General features: G+C 41.5%; 1 long non-coding RNA gene across 1 annotated transcript; it reads right to left on the bottom strand.

Moving 5' to 3' along the window:
* Window positions 1-5,023: 5,023 nt before the first annotated feature.
* Window positions 5,024-19,394, bottom strand: LOC117394024 (uncharacterized). Its single transcript, XR_004543337.1, has 3 exons — window positions 19,355-19,394; window positions 17,931-18,088; window positions 5,024-5,064 (listed from the first exon to the last, which is right to left on the bottom strand). It is a non-coding gene; the product is annotated as an uncharacterized LOC117394024 (long non-coding RNA).
* Between the last annotated feature and the right edge of the window lie 865 nt (window positions 19,395-20,259).

Here is a 20,259-nt window from a genome sequence, read left to right as displayed (position 1 = left end):
TTTTGAATCGTGTTAATTAACCGTTTCTATATTTATTATTTATTCAAGTTACAAATATTGCTTATGGATTTGCATAGATATGAAAAAATGGCTGTTTAACTGTGTATCTAATGATAAACTGACATTTTAAAACAGTCACACCTTTTAATTTACTTTGTCGCGGGCCGCATAAAATGATGTGGCGGGCCGCGTTTGGCCCACGGGCCTTGAGTTTGACATATGTGATCTAAATCGACTCGACCGACTGACTGACTTCCGCGCGAGAAAACGGCAGTGCTGAATGGGAACTGACGGTTAAGAAAATAAAATCGAAGAGTAAAGTGCGTACGTGACAGGCGCAGGTGAAAACGCGGCTCGATCGGCAAAATGGCGTCTTGAAAATAAGCGGTTCAAAGATTACGAACGTGCACGAGTCACTACGAAAACAACTTCAGGTGAGTAACTGTTGAGGGGAGACAGCGATAATTATTGTTCGACTTTTTAAATCACAATATTCATGTAAAACAACTTAAATGACCAAGTTCCGCGTTAGAAAACCGCGCCGCCGTAAACGAGTCGTACCGCTGTTGGCTTCTCTTATGGACAGCAGCGTATCACGTTAGCGAGCCGCAGACTTTCTTTTAATTTGCACCGAAATGACTACGAAACACTGACGAATCCTACGTGTCACTGATCGTCACTGATTAAAAAAATAAAACTGGAGAATGAAGCGAGTGCGTCACGGCGGGCGTTTACAGGTATACGATTGTCCCTCGCTATATCGCGGTTCACCTTTCGTGGTCTCGCTGTTTCGCAGATTTTTTGTGCGCAATTTTTCATGCTTTTTTCCAGCGTATGAACGTGCATTGTGTTCTGCGTCCTGATTGGCTGTTGGACTGTAGACAATTGTGTCGTGCGTCCTGATTGGCTGTTGGACTGTAGACCATTGTGTTCTGCGTCCTGATTGGCTGTTGGACTGTAGACCATTGTCCATCAGTCTCCTCCGTGCCGTGTCTCCTGTTCAGTACAGAATGTGTTCAGACAAATTTATATAAACGTTGGATCGCAGTGTGACTCTGAAGTGCTGTACGTTTGCGATTTGTTTCCTCCCCGACAAAACCCACAATGTCGATGAAACGTTCTGCACCGACAAAGACGCCTACGAAGGTTTGAACTTTGAGAGAGTTTAAACGAGAGAGAAATGTGAGAAAATGTTAACGCCTGTGTGAGAAAAGTGTATAAAGTGTGTGGTGAGGGGTTTTACAGACAAAAACAGAGAGAATAACTGGGCCGGAATCCTCAGCCCTCACAACTTGTACCCACATCACACCAGCTCTGGAAATTGGCATCTTGTCTCAACCAATTTACACAATTTGTCCCCAAGTGGGCCACCGTACGCGATTACATCACCTCTCCAGTTTTCAGCACTTAGCGTTTCGTTACGGACTCTCCCCGAAACAAAGCATTTCCAGGAATTTTCCACTCACTTGTCACATCCAATCGGAGTGTCCGCGCTCGGAGGTCCCACTACATGACGTACACTGTCCCGGGACACGGACCTCCACACGCCCCCCCCTACAGCTGCCTCCTGATGACCCCCAACGGTGAGCTGTCCCTGGGCATCGCCGTCACTCCGGAGCCCCCTGCCCGGTCGGGTCGGCCCGGGCGATGGGCGAGTGCGGTGGCCTCTTTCTGCTTGGATGGGGTCCTAACACGAGTATTTGGATGGGTCGTAGTAGTCTGCGTACTTACACTTACACTATACACCTTTCCTGGTTCAGTCCTGATTTAGACCTGGATTAGACCTGGTTTAGTCCTGGTATAGCTTTGGTTTAGTCCTGGTTTAGTCCTGGTTTAGACCTGTTTTAGTCCTGGTATAGCTTTGGTTTAGTCCTGGTTTAAACCTGGTTTAGTCCTGGTAAAACCCCTCACCACACACTTTGTACATTTTTCCTGGTTCAGTCCTGATTTAGACCTGGATTAGACCTGGTTTAGTCCTGGTTTAGTCCTGGTTTAGACCTGGTTTAGACCTGGTTTAGACCTGGTTTAGACCTGGTTTAGTCCTGGTTTAGTCCTGGTTTAGTCCTGGTTTAGACCTGGTTTAGACCTGGTTTAGACCTGGTTTAGTCCTGGTTTAGACCTGGTTCAGACCTGGTTCAGACCTGGTTTTGTCCTGGTTTAGACCTGGTTTAGTCCTGGTTTTGTCCTGGTTTAGTCCTGGTTTAGACCTGGTTTAGACCTGGTTTAGACCTGGTTTAGTCCTGGTTTAGACCTGGTTTAGTCCTGGTTTAGACCTGGTTTAGACCTGGTAAAATCCCTCACCACACACTTTATACACTTTTCTCACACAGGCGTTAACATTTTCTCACATTTCTCTCTCGTTTAAACTCTCTCAAAGTTCAAACCTTCGTCGGCGTCTTTGTCGGTGCAGAACGTTTCATCGACATTGTGGGTTTTGTCGGGGAGAAAACAAATCGCAAACGTACAGCACTTCAGAGTCACACTGCGATCCAACGCACCAATCACTCCAAAAACAACTTCAGATGAGTAAATGTTGACGGGAAACAGCTTTAATTTGGCTAAAAGTCCATTTCGCAGAATAGTTGTGTTTTAAATCTTATTGTTCTCGTCTTAGTTCAATGAGCTGATGTGGTCGTTCATCTCTTTTCCATCTTTACGTGAAAAAAGTCAACACATTTGCGAGCGTAACTGCTGCTGACCCAGTGCGTCTGCCAGAGCTGAGGAGTTAGCCCGTAAACTAGCGATGTTACGTGATATTATACAGACAAAAACAAACAAATACAAGACGTGATTTGTGCGTTTTGCGACACAAATCCATTTTCCGTTTGTATATTAACATCAACATCAGTGACGGTGGTAAAAATGTGTGTGTAAGTTGTATTTTGGGTGATGTAACTATATTAGCATTGTCTCTTATCACTCGTCACGTTTGCTTGAGATTCGTGTCTTTACAAAGTTTTGGAAAAGACGCCGTATCGCTCAGGTTTAAGTTGAAAGTAGCAGTTTTGTCACCCTCTTCTCTGAAAGTAAAGTAAGTCACAGGGAGCGTCCGGTGAAGTCCTTTTTCAGATTCTAAAACAAATAATCCGTGTTTGAAATAAATAAATAAGTAAATAAATAAAGTTTTTTGTTTCAGTTTTGAATGTTTCTGTTGCTCTGAAAAAAATGCATGTTTACTGTGAGCAGGCTTGCATCTCCACAAACCTGACTCTTACTTGGCCTAAAGAAGGGCCTCCAGCTGCTTTTTACGTCCTCTATCTCCTGGAGAATGTTCCGAAGTATGGTTTTAACTTTAAATTATTTCTAAACTATTAGTTCTAAACTAACTACTAAATACACATGTGATTAAAAAATAAAAAATTTAAAAAAAATCATCATTTTGTGCGAACGTTGATTATTAAAATGGACTCAGGATAGAAACTGTACAGTGTCACTATGGCTCCGCCCCCCATGACATCACACCCTATGGCTCCGCCCCCCATGACATCACACGCTATGGCCCCCCCCCACAACATCACACCCTATGGCTCCGCCCCCATGACACCCCTAAGTGCACTTCTAAACAGGCCTCTTCAAATTCAGCTAATCTTTTTAGTAGTACTTTTAGTAGTACTTTTAGTAGTACTTGGATGACATCATGGTTCACTCCACACCTCCTCCTCCTCGGTTTATAATCCTCAACTCTTTTGTCTTCTGTTCTTTTGTAATCCACCACTCCATACCTCCATCCCTCCTTCTCACACCAGTCCACCTCTCCTAACCCTGCAGCTGTATACTGCAGAGAAAGAGGGAAAGAGGGAAAGAAAGAGAGAGAGGAGAGAGGGGGGTGAGAGAGAGAACAGAGAGAGGAGAGAGAAAGTGAGGGCAAAAAGAGAGGGCAGAGAAAGGAGAGAGAAAGTGAGGGCAAAAGAGAGGGCAGAGAGAGGAGAGAGGGAGAACAGAGAGAGGAGAGAGGGAGAACAGAGAGAGGAGAGAGAAAGTGAGGGCAAAAAGAGAGGGCAGGGAGAGGAGAGAGGGAGAACAGAGAGAGGAGAGAGAAAGTGAGGGTAAAAAGAGAGGGTAGGGAGAGGAGAGAGGGAGAACAGAGAGAGGAGAGAGAAAGTGAGGGCAAAAAGAGGAAACAGAGGGAGAAAACAGAGAGGAGAGAGGGGAATGAGAGAGAGAGCAGAGAGAGGGAAGGGCAGAAAGAGAGGAGAGAGGGAGAACAGAGAGAGGAGAGAGAAGGTGAGGGCAAAAAGAGAGGGCAGAGAGAGGGGAAAGAGAAACAGAGAGAGGATGGGGAAAGAGAGAAGACAGAGAAACGGGGGAGAGAGAGCAGAGAGAGAAAAAAAGAGAGGGCAGAGGGAGGAGAGAGCAGACCCTCCAGACCCCCACGAGGCCTCAGCTCTGTTCCCACGCCACAGGCTCCTCCTCCTGCTCCTCCGGCTCCTCCTCCTCCTCTTTTAATGCTCCTTTTTGTCAAATCATTCACAAATTGGTCATTTCCTGAACACATGCGTTTTTGTTTTTTTCAGCTATTTATTTATTATTTTCAGAAACACATGAGAGCGTAAGTATTACATCACTTCAGGTAACTCAACTTTGTGCACAAGAGGCAAAAGCAGTTGTGTTTAAAGCCACAATATGTCACTTTTTAAGCCAAAAATAGACTCAAATAAAGCATGTTTTTGTGTCAGATTACTATAACTTTTCCGCAGTACAGCATAAAACTGATCAATCTCCATGGTTACGAGAAAATGACATGTACCTTTAATTAAGTACTTATTTACTTTTGTATTTATTTATTTATCACAGATGCCCTTCCCGTCTCCGTTACGCTGTATATAAATAGATTGTGTAAAAGTATTTTCTATAAGTTTTTAGATATTATAATGATTTATTTATACATGAACAGACTTTTCCAAACACCACTGACTTCTCTCCTTCGCTCTAGTCACATTTTCTTACATAATCCACCTCTTGAGGACGACCCTGGGACCCCCCTGTGACCTCTGACCTCTGACCTGCAGCTGTAAACAGGTGGAGTAGTGCTCGGGCGGAGGGGCTCCTCATTAGTCTGTTGGCCTGGAACAAAAAAACAAACACGAGCTACAGTTAAATACTTAGTAACATTAAACAAGCTTATTAACAAAGAGCGGATGGACTTAAAGCCACAGTACGGAACTTTTTAAGCAAAGGATAGACTAATGCTGAAAAAAAAAAACATGTTCAAACTGTGAGCGGGCTTGCATCTCCGCAAACCTGACTCACATTTGGCCTTTACTTCTGCTCATCTCCATGGAAATGTCGTTCCTTTGTCTATAATGTTCCACAGTATGACTTAAAACCTGCTTATCGCCATGGAAACTGTTCCGAAATGCGGCTTCGACTTCCTGTTTTCATAGAATCGCGCAGGTGACGCCAGCTCCAGAAAATTACACACTCTGGCTTTAATCAAAAATTTAAAAAAATGCTTACGCTTTACTTAAAATGTTCCGCAGTGTGGCATTAAAGTGATATAGATCTATGCAGACGTGAAGTTAGCACATCCACGTCATGTTACAGGTCAGATCTGTAGAAAGGCGAGCCCAGTCAGAGTAAAAATGCAACAAAAACAACCTGGAATTGAATAAATGTCAAATATAAATCAATGTACGGTTTTACTACGGAACATTTCAGCCAAAGCAACAGCGTCACCATGGAAACAAACAAGCCAGGTAAGTGACATAATGCACCTTTAAATCCCAGAACGAGATGTGGTAATAAAAAAAACACATTACGTAAGTAGCAGAATCAAATATCTCATTCATTACTTGCCACACACAAAACAAACTCGATACGCGAGGTTAGCCTTTGATAATCCACGTGAACTTTGACCCCACTGTCACATGTGCACCTCACTTCCTGATTGGTCTGTTCCCGCTCAGGTACAGTGTCGCGCTTGTCGCCAAAGTGGATATTTTGCGGCGTTTCCTGGTGTCCGCAGCTGTCTGACCTTTCACTACATCAGATAAGCTAACGCAGCTGTCAGTGCGCTGCTAGCTAACCGCGCTAAACACACAAGTCGTTTGTAAATGTCACCTCAAATCCACGCACGGCTCCAGGTGAGGTCTGGGGGGGGATGGGGAGGGGCGGGGCTTCACCTGCTCGCGGCTCTACATATTATGTTTCCACGGCAACAGGCGCACGGCCCGGTCTGTGGCAGTCAGATACTAAACCCTGCGCGACCGGCTAATTAGCACCTCGCTGTCACGCTAACCTCTCCTCTCAGGAACACGCCGGGTTTTAGGTTTTTTTGAGGACTGTGGTCTTGGGATGAAGTACTCAAAGCTGCTACTTAAGTAAAAGTACACAACCAGAGGCAAAGTGTTACTCAAGTAAAAGTAAAATCTGTCAACGGGACAAAAGAGCAACTTTTTTGTCCAGTTTACAGATTTTACTTTTGGTTTTTTACTCTGGATCAGACCTGGACGACTGAGGATTACACAGACAGTTACTCGAGTAAAAGTAAAAGTATCACATGAAAAAATCTGCGTGAGTAAAAGTATTAAAGTAACAGCATTTCACACAAGTTTTGTTCATTTGTTAAAGTGTAAATGCAGTGATATTGTTAATAAAAACGACATATTTTGTTCAACAGCGACAAAACAAATCAATTTCTCAACTTTTATTATGATTTTTGTGTATTTATTTTTGTTTTGCTCAAAAACTTTAGTCAGGATGTGTCAACGAACATGATAAAAATAACCCCTCAAATCATATGAAAAGTACTTTTAAACTGCAGATGTGGTAAAAGTGAAACTGTGGGATTATAAAAAGAGTATAAGCTTTAGTATCGTTTAGTATTTTTATTTGGTAAAGTGGCATTTCAATATTCTGCGCCTTCAACATGGAGTAATTTACAAATAATCTTGAACTTACAAGAACTGACTTCAATAGTTCAGTTTAAATCTATGATGAAAGGTTTGGAAATTAAGTCTATGATTTGTAATTTGCTTTTAAGAATCCATTTTGTGATGTGTTGAAATGTGTGTGTGTGTGTGTGATGTAAGTGTAACTGAGCTGCTGTCTTGGCCAGGACGCCCTTGAAAAAGAGATTAGTGATCTCAATGGGACTTTCCTGGTTAAATAAAAAATGTAAAAAAATATACATATATGTTTATTTATGTAGGTCAGGTTAGTAGTAGTTCTTGTAAATACTTTTTCTATAATAACTGTAAAATACCGTATTTCCCGGACTATAAATTGCACTTTTTTTCAAAGTTTGGCCGGGGGTGCGACTTATACTCAGATGCGATTTATATGTGAATTATATGTGTTTTTCTTCATCATTACACATTTTTTGGCTGGTGCGACTTATACTCCGGTGCGACTTATACTCCGGTGCGACTTATGAGAAATATATGTTTTTGGTGCAACTTATACTTATGTTACATTCATTCATATTTGGAGATAAAACATTGCCACTTTTATTAATCTGGAGCAGTAAATTCTCTAAAGGAGCACTATGTAACTTTCCGGTGGAGGTTTTAAAGATTGTTTAGTTCCACGTAGAGGTGCACTGCTGACTCTGGTATATTCCGCAGTATGGCATTAGACTCATCTCCATGGAGCTGCCACGGTCAGATCTGTGGAGTTAAGTCGAACCATCAAACCAGAGCAATATGTTTTTAATAGTTACGTGAAAGATTAGATTAGAAGTACTGCGATATCGTTTACCTCAGTGATGGAACACAGCCAAGTAAAAGGAGTAAAGTACTGTACTTATTTAAACATTTTAGGTATCTGGACTTTACTTATGTACATTTTTAAGTTGAAATTTCAGCACAAATCTTTATCAAAATCACTACATTTGAAGGTTTTTAAGATCTCGAAGTCTACGCGAAGTACATTTTTAAACAAGTACTTTAATACTTTTACTTGGGTATTTTTTGCTCCAGTATCTGTACTTTTACTTAGGTGTCGTAATGGCAGGTGCAGGTGCGGACCAAGGAGGGCAGACTCGGGGCAAGTTCACAGTGTTTATTCACAATTTGTAAGTTTTTTAAGTAACAAAACTGAGCAGCTCTTCCACCGACCCTGAAGTCAAGGGTGAAGTGTCTTGCCCAAGGACACAAAACGTTTAGCCTAATGAGCAGAATCAAACCAGCAGCGTTTTTTTTTTTTTTTTTCCCCCCAGTTTAGATCATAGACTGTTTATATAAATGGACATAGCTAACCTGCTAGCCACCGCATTTTAAATAGAGAGTGATCATGAGCGTGCTTCCGACTCCTTCAACTCTGGCTCCAATTCACTTTCTATTAAAAAACTGAAAAACAATCGCCTCTTTTTCTGCACCTGCTGCCGTCAGACTCTTCGTTTTGATCTTAAATGTCCGTATTAACCCGCTCTACATGATCCTGATGTTTTTATTTCACCATTATGTCCGTAAATCAAGATATGAACATTAAAAACGGACAAATCAGCCGCCTTCTTTCCCTGAGGTTGCTCCCGCTAGCGTTAGCAACAGGTTTGATTGACAGCGTTGCTAAGAAGCTGCTCCACGTTAAACCAGCATTGTGGGTGCAAAGTGGCGCGTTACCTTCAACAACGCCACTCCGGATTGGCTCTTTGGTTGCTGTGATACGCGCGGTCGGAATTCCAAACATGCAACTCGGCTGTAAATTAGCCGCTATAACTGCTAGCCTCTATTAGCATCATTTGACTGCACTTGAATGCTATCGGTGACGTCGCACTCACACTTCTTTGCGCAATTTATGGTTTAGAAGCTGTAAAATCAACAATATTTAAACGTAAAAAGCTCCTGGACACGTTTAATGAGACGAAACAGAATTAGCGAAGCAGATGGGCGAGTGTTGGCTCAAACGCAGTGCACGCCGTACAAAGTATTTTCTCTCCTGAGTAAATATCGTGTTTACCTTTGGAGATGATGGAAGATTAAAACGTGCGAGCTCCGAGCCGCGCACACAACCGCCCATTTATCACAAGTTATTAATATTTGCCCAGTGCGTTAGTCACACAGGAGAGCGCAGTCACGGCGAGGTCTAAGGTGCAGCGCCGCTACAAAACAGACGCCATTTTGAAAAATCACAGATGAATTATTGACTAGAAAGTGAATCGGGAATCAGATTGTGAAAGTGAAACGTGAAGGATTATCGGTAAAGTGTTGGGAAAGTAAAAAGCCGCTGCCTGATTTGCTACCTGACCCGTTTTGTTTTGTTTTTGTTTTGCGTATTTGTTAGTTCATCTTTAGCGATTGAGCTCTTTCGCTAAGCGTTACGGGTTTGCTAGCTGTTGTCTTTATCATAAATGAAACGGATTTGCGTGAGAAAGTCTGAATACTACAGTTACACGTATTACCCATGTGACATTAGCTAGCAAAAGTTAAATAGTCGGACGTTTTTCTAATCAAATAAGTGTTAGCTGTTAGCTTCAATGTAGCTAACAGCAACAAATCATACTGTGTAGCTTGATTAAAGAGCTGATTCAGGGATTTTGTTATAAATGACATAAAAAAAAACAGATTTTCTAAGATAAAAACACATAAATGTAAACAAGTGACACCCCGAGTATCCGAGGAGCTCATGAATGCACCGTTACTTCAAGAGAATATTCAGCAAAATACCAGTGTTGGAACGTAACAAAGTAAAAGTAGTAAAGTACTGTACTTAAGTAAACATTTTAGGTATTTGTACTTTACTTACGTACAATTCAAGTGGATATTTTTTTTACTTTTGACTACATTTTTTAACTGGACGGAAAAGTTAAAGTATTTTCTATTGTCTGAAAGTTACTGAAAAGCTGAGATAGTATTTTTTATAAAGTGCATAATTTAATAAAAATAAAAACAGATCAATTTAAAATTCAGCTCAAAATCACTACATTTGCAGCTCAAAATCTGTGCAAAACTATTGTACTTTTTACTCTTTAAGTACATTTTTAAACAGGTGCTTTTATACTTTTACTTAAGTAGATTTTTTCCGGTGATATTTTTACTTTTACTTCCTTTTTTTTGGCGCTGACATCTGTACAAAACTGAATACTTCTTCCACCGCTTTTCCAAAGAATATATATCAAAATACAACCACAACAGCAACTACCAGTGCATCTACTGCATGAAATACTTGTACTGATAAAAGTATTTGAAGTGGCCGTAGCTCCACTCCTTTTACCTCCAACAGAATCAGAGTAAAAATAACACTTAAACTCACAGATAACACACAAGTGCAGTGTTTCTAAAGTCACGGTCTGAACAGGAAAAGGTTTTACTCAGTGTTACTTAAGTAGAAGTACAGATACTGGAGCAAAAAAATAAATACTCAAGTAAAAGTTAAAGTATCATGTGATAGAAGAGTGTTAAAATGTGGAGGTTAAATATATAGTGCACGTACTGTAAACATGCAGGGGTGGAAGAAGTACTCAAGTTTAGTTAAGTAAAAGTACAAATACTGGAGCAAAAAATAAATAAATAAATAAAGTAAAAGTAAAAGTATTGCATGGGGAAATCTACTTGAGTAAAAGTATTAAAGCATCTGTTAAAAATGTACTTAAAGAGTAAAAAGTAAAAGTATTTTGTGCAGATTTTGAGTCTTCAAATGTGGTGATTTTGTTCAGCAGAAAAAAAGTGTATTAATAGTTTTTTGTTATTTTTTTTAGCGTTTTTTATTTGTATATTTTATTCGCTCAAACGTGTTAAATTAAACCCTCAGACTTTTCAGCAGCTCAAACCCAATAATACAAAATACTTTTACTTTTCAGTCCTGTTCAGAAATGTAAAAGTACAGATACTGCTCTCAAATGTAGTGAAGTAAAAGTAAAAGTACATAGTTGCATAAGTAAAGTACAGATACCTAAGCTTTTACTTAAGTACAGTGGTTTACTACTTGTACTTCATCATGTCCCACCAATGGTAACTGTACAATGAGTCTTTATACTGAACAATGACTGTTTGTTTATTTTTTGCTGATAAAAGAATGTGACCTGTAATAAAAATGTGAAAAACTACAGTCTCATACACAGTAATTTACACGTTTGGGTTTAGTCCTTGTTTAGTCCTGATGTAGACCAGTTTAGTCCTGATGTAAACCAGTTTAGTCCTGATGTAAACCAGTTTAGTCCTGATGTAAACCAGTTTAGTCCTGATGTAAACCAGTTTAGTCCTGATGTAAACCAGTTTAGTCCTGATGTAGACCAGTTTAGTCCTGATGTAGACCAGTTTAATCCAGTTTAGACCAGTTTAGTCCTGATGTAATCCAGTTTAGTCCTGATGTAGACCAGTTTAGTCCTGATGTAGACCAGTTTAGTCCTGATGTAGACCAGTTTAGTCCTGATGTAGACCAGTTTAGTCCTGATGTAAACCAGTTTAGTCCTGATGTAGACCAGTTTAGTCCTGATGTAAACCAGTTTAGTCCTGATGTAAACCAGTTTAGTCCTGATGTAGACCAGTTTAGTCCTGATGTAGGCCAGTTTAGTCCTGATGTAGACCAGTTTAGTCCTGATGTAGACCAGTTTAGTCCTGATGTAATCCAGTTTAGTCCTGATGTAGAGCAGTTTAGTTCAGTCCTGATGTAGACCAGTTTAGTCCTGATGTAGACCAGTTTAGTCCTGATGTAGAGCAGTTTAGTCCTGATGTAGACCAGTTTAGTCCAGTTTAGTCCTAATGTAGACCAGTTTAATCCAGTTTAGACCAGTTTAGTCCTGATGTAAACCAGTTTAGTCCTGATGTAGACCAGTTTAGTCCTGATGTAGACCAGTTTAGTCCTGATGTAGAGCAGTTTAGTCCTGATGTAAACCAGTTTAGTCCTGATGTAGGCCAGTTTAGTCCTGATGTAGACCAGTTTAGTCCTGATGTAGACCAGTTTAGTCCTGATGTAATCCAGTTTAGTCCTGATGTAGAGCAGTTTAGTTCAGTCCTGATGTAGACCAGTTTAGTCCTGATGTAGACCAGTTTAGTCCTGATGTAGAGCAGTTTAGTCCTGATGTAGACCAGTTTAGTCCAGTTTAGTCCTAATGTAGACCAGTTTAATCCAGTTTAGACCAGTTTAGTCCTGATGTAAACCAGTTTAGTCCTGATGTAGACCTGTTTAGTCCTGATGTAGACCAGTTTAATCCAGTTTAGTCCTAATGTAGAGTAGTTTGGACCTAATGTAGACCAGCTTAGTCCAGTTTAGTCCTAATGTAGACCTGTTTAGTTCAGTCCTGATGTAGACCAGTTTGGACCCGATGTAGACCAGTTTGGACCCGATGTAGACCAGTTTGGACCCGATGTAGACCAGTTTAGTCCTGATATAGACCAGTTTAGTCCTGATGTAGACCAGTTTAGTCCTGATGTAGACCAGTTTAGTCCTGATGTAGACCAGTTTAGTCCTGATGTAGACCAGTTTAGTCCTGATGTAGACCAGTTTAGTCCTGATATAGACCAGCTTAGTCCAGTTTAGTCCTAATGTAGACCAGTTTAGACCTGATGTAGACCAGTTTAGTTCAGTTTAGTCCTGATGTAGACCAGTTTAGTCCTGATGTAAACCAGTGTAGTCCAGTTTAGTCCTGATGTGGATCAGTTTGGACTAAAAGAGGTTTTGTTAAGGGTTTAATCTGTAAAAACACCCGTAAATGCAGCGGATCTATTACGTGTTTTGCTCTTTAACTCTCTCCACTCGTGAGATCTGGATTTGAACCACTAACCCCCCCGTGAGTCGCGCTCTGAGGCTGAGCGGGGTACTCTTCCAGGTGAGTCGCGCTCTGAGGCTGAGCGGGGTACTCTGCCAGGTGAGTCAGCGCGCAGGTGTGAGTAACTGCCTGTACATCACGGAAAGCGGCTTTAAACATATTAGTTATTAAGTGCTCCGACAGGCCGGTTCAGGTCTACAACAGCTGTAATTACTGAATCAGCCCAGGCCCCGCCCCCTTTCACATCAGCGCTAAGCTAACCCCGCGGAGCCGCTAATCCCGGCGTGTTTGCTAGCGCTGTTTGTTTTCCTTCTGTGAGCCGCGCTAACTCTCCCCCTCCCCTCACACCTCCGCTCGCCCCATACGCCCCGCCGCACACCTGTGGGACTGTTCTCAGGTGGAGGAAAAAAAAAGGGGCGGGGCAGAGGAGAGGAGAAGAGAGGAGGGGCTGGGAATGCTCTGATCTTTAAATGTACCGGATTAAAGTGCTCTTCGTGTTGTTTGCACTGATTGTAGGTTGCCGCGGTAACGGAAAAAGCTTTATCATATTAAAGGTCGACTGTTTAACTTTGTTTTTTTTGTTGTTTTTTGTTATTGTCTGTACGGAGGTGCTGCAGATGCTTCGCCTGTGTGGTCATGTTCCTCAGTGCGGCATTAACTTCCAAAATTGACAAGTTTAATTAATACTGCAGCGCGGAACGTTCCAGATAAAGCCAAAAATAACAACTTCACGGACACAATTCGGTATAGCCCCGCACCAGAAAAGTCACGTCAGTCCTGCGTATCACCTCGTCAGACCTTGAAATGTTCCGTTCCACCCTGTGACATCACTAAGAGGCTCCACACAGACTGAGCGAGCGTCAAGCAAATGTGGAATATACCGGGACATGGACGTGCGTTAGCTCCAATGTGTTTTTCAACGGGAGAGTTAGCATTAGCCACCATCACCGCCATAAAATAAAAAATAAATAAATTACGTCACGTTCCGATCGCTCTCCGAGGTCAGAACTCGGACCACAGGATGACGTAATCTCCTCGGATGCCCATTCCAGTTTCAGTCAATTCGTAAAAACGACGGCCGGTATTACAGATTAAATAAAATAAAGTACCGTATTTCCGGGCTATAAATCGCACTTTTTGTTCTTTTCATAGTTTGTCTGGGGGTGCGACTTATACTCCAGTGCGACTTATACGTGGAATATAAGTCGCATCGGAGTATATAATTTCACATCTTTGTTACGGTCACAAAGACAACCGGACAACGGCGTTTTTTTTCTTCGTTATTCTGCGTTTTTTTACTTATACTCCAGCGCGACTTATAGTAAAATACGGGAATAAGTGTCAGGGAAGTGCTCAAATCAGCCAGAATGTGCGTGCAGTTAAGTTCATTTAGTAACGAGAACATTGTTACGACATTTACAGTTAATAAAGCAACATTTCAGACTGAATTTTTCGACTTTTCTTTCGACAATTACCTCTGCGTACGCCGTAGACTGAGGAAGTGTGACGTCACGAAAAGCGTTCGGCTTCACTCAAACGAAACGTGAAGCAAATGAAGAACGTAGAATCAAGTCGCGTATTAGGAATTCCAACCGTGAGTATCATAACAACCAAAGAGCCAATCCAGAGCAAGGGCCACTTAGCAACAGGTTTGATTGACAGTGTTGCTAACGCTAGCGGAAGCAACCTCAGGGAAAAGAAGGCGCCTGATTTGTCCGTTAATATTCATGTCTTGATTTACGGACACAATAGTGAAATAAAAACGCGGGATCATACGAACATTTTAAGACCAAAACGACGAGTCTGAGTCGATGTAGCCGGAATCGTGCCCATTTTCACTTCCTGTTTGGAGGTTAGCCGTGTCCGTTTACATATACAGTCCCTACGGCGCGTCCGCTGAACGAGCAAAAATCGGACAAATACGTCAGTAAAGAACACGTTTTTTTTTATCGTACATACACTGTGGACCCTTGAAATAACAGTTTGCTTTGACACACACGTCCGCTCTGGTCTAACACGCTATTGTCCTGTAAGAATGAACCAAAACCACAGAGAGTATAATATTATGAGCCGTGCTGCTACTGCTACGCTGCTATTCCACAGATCACGCTTTTCAACGCTCCGATTATTCTCCGCGCCCCTATTTCTACAAGCCCAACTGCGCAATTGTGTTTCCTGTATCCACGTTTCTGACATCGATTTCAATAGAGGAACGCATTTGACCCATACAGTGTAGCTGCTGGGTCGACCGCTCGCGTGTGGGTTGCTAAGGAAACCGTGGAGGAGACTAAACTATGGAGTCCAAGTAGTACAACTGGTACAGGATATTGCGCAAAATTGACTTTTATGAGCTTTAAGTCGCGTTATTAATGTTGTTACGTCCTCAAAAACGGACCTGGAGTTGTGTTTTTGTTTCATTCGCACATGTTTGAGTGATCTCGGTAAACTTTTCCAAAGCTCAAAATGCTCCGTTACACCTTGTGATGTCATGAAGTGGTAGTTTTCAAGATAACAGCTGCTTTTTTTTTACCTTTTTTTTCCCAGTAGAGATTGGTAATTCCAGGGCTGAAACTGTCCAAATGATTCTAGAAATGAAGGTGTTTGGAGTTTAAAAACACAGCGGAGCACTTCCTGTATCGCCACACGATGACATCACAAGGTGTTTTCAGTTTTGAGCAGGGTTGTTTGTGTGTTGAACATGTGTGAATGAAACAAAACCGCGTATTATGGACCCTTTAACCTCCTGAGACCTGGTGTCCTCATCTGTGGACAACACCTTTTGGGCTGTTTAGGCCACAGTGCAAATTTTTAGAAGAACAGCAACAAGAACATTTTGAACAATTTTGAATATTTCTAGGAGTTTAGAATATTTTTATTTTTTATTTATTTTTATTTGATTTGATTTTTTTAAATTATTATTATTTATTTGATTAGATTTTTTGTTTTTTAATTTATTTTAATTTATTTATTTTATTTATTTATTTTTATATTTTTGTGTTTTTATTTGTTTTATTATTTTTCATTTTATTTTTTTATTGTATTTAAATTAATTTATCTTATTGTATTTATTTTTATTTGATTTTATATTTTTGTATTTTTATTTGTTTTATTATTATTATTATGTTTTATTTTTTTCATTGTTATTGTCATTTTGCTTTATACAATATATGTGTTCAACCACTTCCGCATCACCTGCTTATCTGTACATGTATCGTTTCACCTGAAATGTTCCACCATATGACTCCCGATCTCACGAATCTCCATGGACACGAGCGGATAACACAACCGGGACAAGTTACACGCGAGATCTGCGGAGGAGCAAGCCCGCTAACACAGAGCAATGCACGTTTTCCAAGGTATACAAAGGAAAAGGAATGAAACAAACGCAAAATAAACGTAAAGTAATAGCATCTCCATGGAAACAAGCAGGTGACTAACGCTCTACTAGTAAAGTTACATAGTGCCTCTTTAAGAATTGTGAATTTTTACAGATTTTGTCGTCTGTTTTTGACCCATCCTTCAATCCCGGCTGTCAGAAGAAGTAGGTGTTTTGCAGTTGAACGTCTTGTAACCCAGATCTGGACGTACGCTCGTTGTCAGGTGTAGCTAGCTGCAGGATTAGCGTATTACTTCTGCTTTTTTTTACGTATAATATTACTACTTCTTCTTCTAAAACTTGTACTTTACTCTACTTTCCTCTCCCTCGTTCGCACTTGCAGCCTGTGTATTTGCAGAGTTCCTTGCTGCGATGTGGAAAGTGTTTGCTAACCGTTTCCTCAGACCTGGGTCAACACTTGCGCTATCAGTGCGTGCCTCAGCTGTGACTGTATGCTAGGCTAATCCTTCTCTGTCACACCGTGGAATTTTACACGCACCTCGCTCCCAACTTCACAGTATTCTCGAGCTTCACGTTGCGTCGTCGTTGTTGTTTTTGCAGGATTACAACCTGAAAAGAAGCTGCATATGCGCTGCAGCTCTACCACGAGACTAAGCATTTTGAAATTACAGTCTAAAAAGCGGAATAGTCTTGGATCACTGGTTGGTTTAACTCTGGGTTTGGAAATTTTAACGCGCTGTACTCCATATTTTCAATATTTGGAATTCCGTTCGCGAGTATCATAGCAACCAAAGAGCCAATCCGGAGCGAGGCCGTTGAAGGTAACGCCCCTTTTCTGTACGCATCGCTGGTTTAGCAGGGAGCGGACACTTAGCGATGCCGTCAAACTGTTGCTAACGCTAACGGGAGCGACCTCGGGAAAAGAAAACGCCCGATTCTTTGTTATTAATGTTCATATCTTGATTTACAGACACAATAGCGAAAAATAAAAACACGTAGAGAAAAGTCGTGTAATACGAACATTTTAAGACCAAAATGACGAACTTGACAGCAGAAGTTGCAAAGAAAAGAGCGACAGTTTTTCAATACAGTGGAGCCGGAAACGTGCCGATAATCACTTCCAATTTGAAACGTGGCGGCTAGCAGGTTAGCTATGTCCATTTATATATAAATAATAACGATGAGTTTTTAAGTGCTTTTCAGAAATCTCAGAGACACGTAGTTTTTCTCCCAATGCAGTCCTGAAAAGACCTGGTTAGCTAGCTAGTCCGTGAACCTTAACCAATGAACTGTTCCTAAAAATACCGCAATCCTACCCCTTACCGTAAGTGTGAAAAAAATATGTTTGCTAGCTTAGTCACCAGTGCAAAGCGGTGGTTGTGTGGTATAACTTGGCTGGGGAAAAACTGAGGCCGCAGAGACCAGAGCGGAGTCAACAAGAACTAGCATGCTAACCACGCGGACAGTAAAATGCAGTTTGTTTTGATCTCTAGAACTGCTTATACCGTATATCTGTCTACAGTCTACCTAAACCCTTAAATTAGTGACTACTGATGTATCTAATTATGTTATGATGGAACATTTATGACTTAAAGAACATTTTATTTTGCTAATGTAATGCTAATGCTGTGAAACGCATCGCCCGTGTTCAGTTCTCTGTAATAACGCTAATGCAAAACACAACTGCACTCTGCTCCATGGTTTGACATTAAAACTGGATTAGCGCTAACTATACCCTGCGTACTCTCGTTCCTCCCTCTCCTCTTTCCTTCTCTCCGTCTCCATCTCTCTCTCTCCTCCCTCTCTTTCTGCGCGCTAATGCCGGGTTAGCGCACTCAGCCACAACCGTTCACACACACAGTTGTAATTAGCGGCTTAGGCACGGGGCCAGCTAGCTTCCACGCGGTACGGCTAGCGGAGCATTAGCAGCTACAGGTGTGCACATACCTGAGGTCACATGATCCGGCGGGGGCGGAGAGTTAGCCTTAGCCGCGGCGTGCAGTGTTTTTGCTAGAGAGAGTGAGCGAGCAGGAGGATGACTAGCTAACACCTGGTATTAGCTCAGGTAATCCCGGCAGAAAAACAAACTCACGCACCACGGAACACTGTAAAAATGAACAGGCAAGAGGAAAAACAGCTTAAATTTACAATATTAACCTTGATTTGAGGAATTGTAGTTGTTTTGTTTTTATTTAGCCTAGCATCTAGCATGTCAAAACGTATGGAATAATCTGAAACACTTGGTTTTTTCAAAGCGATACAGAAACACAGGCTAATTTCTTATTCACAACATAAACAGGAAGTAACAAAAAGGTGTAAAAAATGTCATTTCCAAGATTGTCTTTGCAAAAGGCAACGCGTGGGAGGCCATTTTGTGCTGCCAAGACCCGGTTAGCAAACTCCCAAGCCGCTATTTACCCGGGACAGTCCCAGTTTTGAGTTTATGTTTCCGTAGATTTATCCAAAAACCCGTGATTTGTCCCAGTTTTACGCAAGAGATGTCGCAAATGTCTCCATTTTTGACCCATTTGGCCCATGCTAACAGTAAAAACGGTAATACAGATTGGCCCAAAAGTCACTGACACTTTTAAATCTTCAGTCGCTCCTATAATTCTTAAGTTATACGCACCAAATTTTAGCAGTGGATAAACTGAACCTTCTGAGATTTTTGGCGATATATATGGTTATAATTGTTGATTTACACTTGAACCTATCACGACTTAAACTAGAGGAAGTAAAAAAAAATGACCTAATTTTCACACAGAACAGCCCGATCCAACGCACTTTACAGAACATTTTCAGCATTTCCGAACTTACGCCTCTTATTTGATCCTCGATATTACGTTTTAAGTCGTTTATTGTCTGCAGTTTATTCACAAACACCTTTTCTTTAAGATCGTAACAGCGCTGGGTTTGTGAATTTGACCCACGTGACTCAAAGTATCACTGTACAATGAGGGTTCGTTCCTGTATTCGTGCTGTATTTGCTCAGATTAATGTGGGAAGGGTCGTTCTTAAATGCTCTGAAAAAATAAAAGAGAAATATTTAGAAACGAAAGAGTTGCGACTGTTTTTAGCAACTTTTGGGCCAAATGTTTTTGCTCAAACACTGAAAACGTTGCTTGAAAATCACCAAAAAGTTATAACGTTCTTAATTACGCACTCGTTTCACAAGTTTATTACCGTTAACCGCCCAAATCCGATGTGTTCTAGCAAAATAATCCAGCAAAATATTCCAGAAAGAAGCTCTGAGGACAGTTCGTTATTTGAAATTCTCTAACGTAGCGCTGACCTGAACCGGATTGTGAAATAAACACCGTCAGAAATAACCGCGTACGAGTTTAAGGAGGTACAAAGCAGACGTTTACTACCTTTTCACACTCGCGCGCCTCGATCTGTCGTCATTTAATTGATTTATCTGAATTCAAGTCGCTTTAATGCGTCTCGGCGTTCGTTTTTTTACAGTGTAGAAACCATATCGGAGCCGAGCCAGAGGAGGGGATGGGAAAACATGAGGAGTGTTTGCTCTCGGGATTACTCATGTTCAAATACTGTGTACTCTGAGCCGCTGTGAGCCAAGAACCAGGGAGGGGGCCGAGGTGTGTGTGTGTGTGTGTGTGTGTGTGTGTGGGTGTGTGTGGGGGTGTGTGTGTGTGTGTGTGTGGTACCAGCGCTGGAGATGGACGTGTTATTGGTCAATCCCACAAATGCAGCAGACCACCGCCAAAGCCCGCCGCAACACAACGATAGAACGCATGTGTCAAACTCAAGGCCCGGGGGCCAAATGCGGCCCGCCACGTCGTTTTATGTGGGCCGCGAGAAGTTAAATTAAAAGGCATGACTGTCATTTTAAAATAAGCCTGTACTGTTTTAATGTGTGCGCTGACAATAAACTAATGAGGTTTTCCCAGCGAGTGAGAGCAATGAAGTGAGAAATATTTGCAAATAATCATCACAAAATGTTCACGAAGAGGAAAATTGTCGGCGTGGAAGGAAGTTGGAAGGAAGTTGGAAGGAAGAAAGGTGAAGGTGAATACAAGTTTGTGCTTTGAGGAGAAAAACCTGTCTGTTTTTTTGTGTTATGAGGCGCAGTCGGCACAGTCTACGTCGACATTCGGTTACATTTAGTGATATTTACGCTGCCGCACAGTCACATCGGGCCCTTCACGGCGGCCATTTTGCTGATGTGGCCCTCGGTGAAAATGAGTTTGACGCCCCTGCGATAGAAACATCTCCCGTCCCGCGTTTGTTCTGCGCAACTTGAAAAGCCTAACCT

Source organism: Periophthalmus magnuspinnatus, chromosome 4 (assembly GCF_009829125.3).
Source record: "Periophthalmus magnuspinnatus isolate fPerMag1 chromosome 4, fPerMag1.2.pri, whole genome shotgun sequence".
Lineage (NCBI taxonomy): Eukaryota > Metazoa > Chordata > Actinopteri > Gobiiformes > Gobiidae > Periophthalmus > Periophthalmus magnuspinnatus.
The sequence above is the reverse complement of the archived record's forward strand: the minus strand, read 5'-3'. Positions and strand labels throughout refer to the sequence as shown.